Here is a 6,755-nt window from a genome sequence, read left to right on the forward strand (position 1 = left end):
GCTGGAAAAAATTCGATCCCCCCCCCCCCTCTAGTTGCACAATATACGATTTTACTTTGTTAAATTCAAACTTTTAAACACGCTTGGAATGCACGATTTTCTATGCTACTTTCAAGCATGAAGGAAGGCCCATTTCATGGTCATGTTACGTAGAATTTCTTGTAATTACCTAGATAGTTCCAAATATTAGGGTGACGTCCAATTCTCTTCCCAAGATGCAGATTTGTGTTCTCGCATGTATTATTGCTACGGATAGGTTGCTCATACACGGAAATGACATTGGCCAAAGGGAGCCAAAATGTTCTTCACATATAATAATAGTACGTAATTTTAGATACAGTTTAGACATAATCATAACAATAGAATCTTTGATTTTTTAAAATTATAATTCTGTGGCTGACGGGCAAAATTACATTAGTCCACTTTTCGCGAAAATTGAGAGAACTGTGGATTCGATGTCTTCAAACAGACCCTTTTCATGTAAAGATGTTGGGAGTTGCTAAAAGGTTGCCCTTAAGCTAGGATATACCCAATAAATAAGTTCATAAGTCCTGTTTTCCGATTTTTCTCCCGACAAAACGACACAAGTCTACTTCAAAATGAGTTATGTGGTGGTAGTTTCCTCTAGGACTTGGTTTTGTTGATTAAAAACGAAACATTACCTTTCAATCTGTTTCCAGACATTTCAAACGTTATTTCGGAAAAACAACCAATAATCGATCTAAATTTATTAAATCTAGGGGTAGTAAATCAATAATGGACTTGTGTCTTTTAGATTTGCAGTTATGGACTTGTCTTAGGAGTACGATTTTGTAATTGTTTTAAAAACTCATTCGAGTAACGTTGTATACCTGGAGTGCTGATTGCTACGCAATAAGTCTTGCAATGCGCGTTTCGCGGGCGACAGCCGCAGTGTGAGTAAGTATAAAGTTCCCGAACAAAGACATAACCCGATTCTTTTGAAGCAGCAAATGTTTAACCTGGTCATACTGATGTATGGATATGTACACTTCACGTGTGAACTAACCTGTACCCTATCTCACCCTATGTCGTTTGCTTTGATCTTACATATAAGTCTAAACATTGAAACCGCTTTTTCTTGAAAACACGAAAAGTGGACTTATGTCACTTTGCTTGTCAGCCACAGAATTTATTTGTAATTGAAATTGTTGCAGTTTCAAAATCACCTGATATATCGTGCAAATGTTTGCAATTTTTGGCCATCGTTAGCTTCTTCTAGCTGATCAATCATACTTGTTATGTGTGTAACGCCTTCATTGATTTTATCCGCTGGAAGATGAACTAACGCGTACGTCGTTTCCAAGATGTGTTCATGTTGAACATCGATGTTAAAGCTATCCCATTTCTTAGCAATAGCCTATAGAATATATATATATATATATATAATTGAAATTGTGTTTCGTCTTCATGCGAAAAAGATGCAAAAGTCTACAGCTATATAATATGTGCAAATTCACGACCAACAGTACACAACTTGGGTGTTGGAAGTTTCAAATTTCAAATTGAGGGCACGCTTACCAGACCACCTTTTTTTGGTTCTTTGGGTCACCTGGAGTAAGAAAATTCCCGCGTGCATCGCCGATCGCTTGCCAAACTTTTTTGCGGGGCAGTTGAAGTTCTCTTATGGAAATTTAACACAGGGAAAATTAACGAAAACCAAAAAATTGCCACTTTTTGTCTGGAGGCGCAAACTAAAAATGTGTTTTAATAAAATCAAAGTATTAAAAAGAAGAATTAATTTGAGGACTGGTGGGTTAAAAATGGTTGCCTAGGTCAAAAGTTGTCTAGGCTTGAAAATCCCAAAAAATTACCAAATTTTCGATTTTTTACGATAATCAGCGATTTTTCCTATTTTTAAAATCCTTACAACTTTTGATCCGATCGGTTAATTTCGACCATCTGGGGCTCAAATTAAAGCTCTTATCTTCAGCTTTTGTTTAGAAAATTTAGAACTGACACTTTTATTTTACGATCAGTTATATATATGACGATGAAAATGGTCAAAAAATGGCCATAATTGATAGGCATATACGTAGCTGATTATACAATTAAAATGTTAATCCAAATTTTTAAAACAAAAGTAGAAGAAAAGAGCTTCCATTTGAGCCCTGGGTGGTTGAAATTGACTGCTCGGATAGTTATAACAATTAAAAAAAAAAGAGAAAAATCGCTGATTTTAGTAAAAAATCTTACTCCCCGTGATTTTGTACTATTTTCAAGTCTAGACAATTTTTTACCTAGGCGACCATTTTCAACCCACCAGCCCTCAAATTAAAGCTCTTTTCAGATACCCCGATCCTAGTAGAACAGATTTTTGGATTACGTTTTCAGACACTGAGTGGGTGAAGTTTAATCGTGATTAGTTTTTTCTCAATGTTGAATCCCCATAAGAGAACTTCATCTGCGCAGCAGAAAAGTTTGGTAAGCGATCGGCGATGCACGCGGGAATTTTCTCACTCCAGGTGACCCAAAACACCAAAAAATGTTGTTCTGGTAAGCGTGCTCTCAATTTGAAATTTGCAACTTCCAACACCCAAGTTGTGTACTGTTGGTCGTGGATTTGCACATATGCATATTGTCTACAAGCTCTCTACAGAATTTTCAGTAAACTTTTTAAAAGAAAAATATTGAAAAATTAAAAGTCTGTATGCTAGCACTTGTATCGTAACTCTTTCTAATTTTCAGAATTTTACACTATTATGGGAAACTGAAATCTGAGAGAGAGAGAGAGAGAGAGAGAGAGAGAGAGAGAGAGAAAGAGAGAGAGAGAAAGAGAGAGCGCGAGAGAGAGAGAGAGAGAGAGAGAGAGATCCACAAAAATTCAACCGCAGGAAGTCTACGAAAAAGTCTACTAGAAATTCTGTGCAGAGAACGCAAAAAATATGCAAACGCGGTCGCAGTTATAACTGCATCGTTCACTGTAGATTTTTTACATAAGGGAACTGTTTCATTCTCAAGATCAAACACATAGTGCCGACAGTAGCCATGTGTTGGATCGCAGAGGATTGTAAATTATAAGAATTTTCAAGATTCGATTTTCAAGATTGAAGATACTTAGTTTGTTTTTAATCTCTCTGCTGGATGAAACACTTGCAAGAAATTAGCTAACAAAGTTCTTATCGCGGTTATACGTGTTTGATCTATTCGAATGAGAGAGCAATTTACAGCATTTAAAACTGTAAATTTACTTCAGTATCATTTTACAATAGATGTGTGTGTTTGTGGGTACCGTAATATTTCTGTAACTAGACCGTGAATATCAATATAATTTGACAGGCATAAGGTATTTTTTGATTCTGAATTCTGGAAAAGAAGTTGTTTTTGGTTTTACCAATTAGTTTTTGCCTTTTTTCAAGGATTTCAGTTTATAAATTAATATTCAAACAATACATTGGATTAAGGAACAAACAATTCGTTTGGAGGAAGCAATGTGCCAATGTATTGCTAACGCTCCTTTTAACATAACCGTGATTAATGGATATTTCATGAAATCATTACTCAAAAATTCGCAATTAAAAAAAATGATCCTGACAAAACGCTAAAAAATTATTTTCACTGTAGTTGCACATCATAATTCGTATAATAAAGTGTAACGTAAAGAGAGCATTATAATTTTAATAATAACAAATCATTACTTGTTTAAAATGGAATGAACATCCAGAATTAATGGCATTTGGGAAATTTGTCCGTCCACTATTTATTGACGCGCGTTCGTAGTCACCCGATTAATGAACGTACATTTTCTCTGAGAGCTGGCATAATTTCAAAAATTTGTTGCCACATTGTGTCATACATGCTTGTTGTTCTTGATGAACAAAGAACAAAAATAGAGGCGAAACCCTGAAAATGTTATGTATATAACAAAAGTATACCGATCAAATTTACCGTATGTGCGATAACGAACTGCATCTAATTTTCGAAAATGTATTATATACACTTGTGCAATTCCTAAATTTCTAGGAACAATCTGCAATAATATAATACAATTAACTGTTTATCAGTAGTTCGCCAACATCGTTGGTCAACGGTCACTGCTATGATTTAGCAATGGTTTGCTAATCATGAAATAATGTAGTACTGAATCCAAAATTTTACGAACAAAACTATATTTTACATTTAGCGTTTACTATGGGTCTACGAAGTGTGTTCCACGATTTTTAAGGTGTATAAAAGTAAATCCTTTACATATAAAAAGGGTCGTGACGGGATGTTGTAAAGCCAAGATAGACGTTATGTGATTGGCTCATGTAGTGCATATGCGTCTAAGTCAGAAAGCCTATTTTCTATATACGGGCGTAAAACGCGCGCTGTTCAAACTTTAGTGTTGTAATCAAGCGGTGTCTAAGTATCCACATTGCGATGACGGAGACCAAGAAATTAGATTTGTACTTTTCGTTGCGTAGATGAATATATCAGCCACGGATAGTGTCTAAAACAGCTAATGATGGGGCTTAGGACGTGCGATCCGTAATTTTTGTTGTCTGACAGGGGGACATCAAAGTATCTGGGTAACCAATCTTGCTCAAAAATTTCTTGTAGACTTCTTTAATAATCAAAAATTTTGTTCTTTCTTTAATTTAAAGACCAGCACACTTAGAAGGTTGAAATTTTGCAAGGTGATTCGTTTCAAAATCCTTCAACAATATCATTATGTTTATTAAGAGACGCGAGACAGATACGAGAGAGAACCCATACAGAGAAGAGAGATAGAGAGATAGAGAGATAGAGAGAGAGAGAGAGAGAGAGAGAGAGAGTTTGGATTAAAGCAACCACTCACTGATCTAACCTGCAAACGTAATCGAAAACTTGTTTCGGTTCATCCACTGCTGCCCGTTCTTGAGCTCTTTCTTTGATACCAATATGAAACTGTGCCTTTATTAATAATAAAGGTTCACCAGCGTGATTGTGATCACCAGTAACAGTTATCTGCTGCTCCTGCAGATTGTGCAAGTTTTGCACATAAATGACGACAGAACAATCAGTTCTGTAGCGAGTTGCGCATCTAAATGTCAACCCTTCTCCTCTTCGATCCTGATAGTAGGTATACCCGTGGTGAATGTACCGAACGGTATTATTATGTTTTCCAGGTATACGAAACATTTTGGAACCTGTGTTGAAATAAAAAAATATTATATTAGAAAAGTATTGCAAACAAAGGGTTAAAACCAAGAATGAGATAGTAGAAGCAAGAGAAAGTCAACTGAGAAGCAGAGGAGTGAGAGAGACAGCGCCGAAAGAGAAGTTAGAAAGAGGCAAGAGAGAGGAGTGAGAGGGGCGTACGAAAAGTACGCCTAAAAATTCAAGCACTTACCTAGGAAATCCACGTTCCAATGTCCGTCAATACACTTGGAAAATGAAAACACGTGTACTCCCTCCGGCTTTTTAGCTGAGTATCCGGTTTGTTCCCAATATTTAACGAAACACCACCTAAGACGGGGAAGACAGAAACGGGTTAGAGAAACGAAAGAGACAGAAGAGAACCAAAGAGCGAAAATGGGAGAGGAGAAAGGCGAGAGAGATCTGACAATGAGATAAAGAGAACAAGCCGAAAGAGAGGATGCAGAGATGCGAGAGAGAGAGAGAGAGAGAGAGAGAGAGGTGATATACATGAAAGAGAGGAGAGAGAGATGAGAAATTTGAGAGAGGTTGGCAAGAGAGAGGGAAAGAGAAGCGACAAATACCTGGAAAATCCACGTTCCGATGTTTGTCAGTACAGTTGAAAAATGCGAGCACGTATTCGCGTCCGGCTACTCGACCTTTCCCTTTTTATTTTTTGAACACATCAACTGGCATAGTATAGAATGCTTAATTAGTTTGTACCATTGTGGACAATAAAATGTGTAAAACTTTGGTATTTCTTTAAAACTTATTCTAATGTGTATAAACATAGGTGTAGAAAAAATGTTATTTTGAGTCTATATTAGGACGTGTAAAATATTTTTATGTTAGTGTAAAATAAATCATTACCAAACAAAAATAAAGTTGTGTATAATTTAATTGTGTATAATAATATGTGTTAAATACCAACCACTCGTAATTATTTTCTAAAAAATTTCAGTGCACAATATATTGTGTACAATTTGGGGGTATATTGATTTCTTTATCGTGTAAATTTATACGTGTAGTACGATATCTAAATATTTATATTTTCCATGTGTGTTCAATCAAAAACACATTGCGCAGAATAAAAACTTCATAAACGTTTGTGTTATATTAAATCGTGTATAATTCTTATGTGTATGAAACTGACCCTGCCCTTCCTCATAAGAGTCAAAGGTAAGAGAAAATGTTTTTGTGCCTGCCCTGGCTAGATGTGAAACAATGAAACCTGATTTGAATACTTTTAAACCGATTGACGTGATATGAAGGCAGCCAATGTTCTGTTGGGGTCTTGAGTCGAAAAGGTAGACAATAAAAGGCCCTGAAGAGTCCTTATTGTATCTATTGAGTTTTTGGGAATTGAATGTGGAAAGGATATCATCATCAGAACTAGAAACACTCCTGATGTCCTGGTGTTCATCAGGAAGGATAGACGAATTGGGAACAATAGGTGTTGGGGTTCGGAGATGTTTCGCGCTGTATTCATATAGACAGTCTACTGTGATCGGCAATCGTTGGCGAAGGTAAACAACGGATTAACTATAGTCAATAAATAGCACAATATGTAAAATCTAAAGGCGAATGAGATTTGTCCAGTTTGTATACAATCTCAATGTTTACTCAATTTCAGAATT

The sequence above is a fragment of the Nasonia vitripennis genome, assembly GCF_009193385.2.
Source record: "Nasonia vitripennis strain AsymCx chromosome 4 unlocalized genomic scaffold, Nvit_psr_1.1 chr4_random0006, whole genome shotgun sequence".
In the NCBI taxonomy this organism is placed as follows: Eukaryota; Metazoa; Arthropoda; class Insecta; order Hymenoptera; family Pteromalidae; genus Nasonia; species Nasonia vitripennis.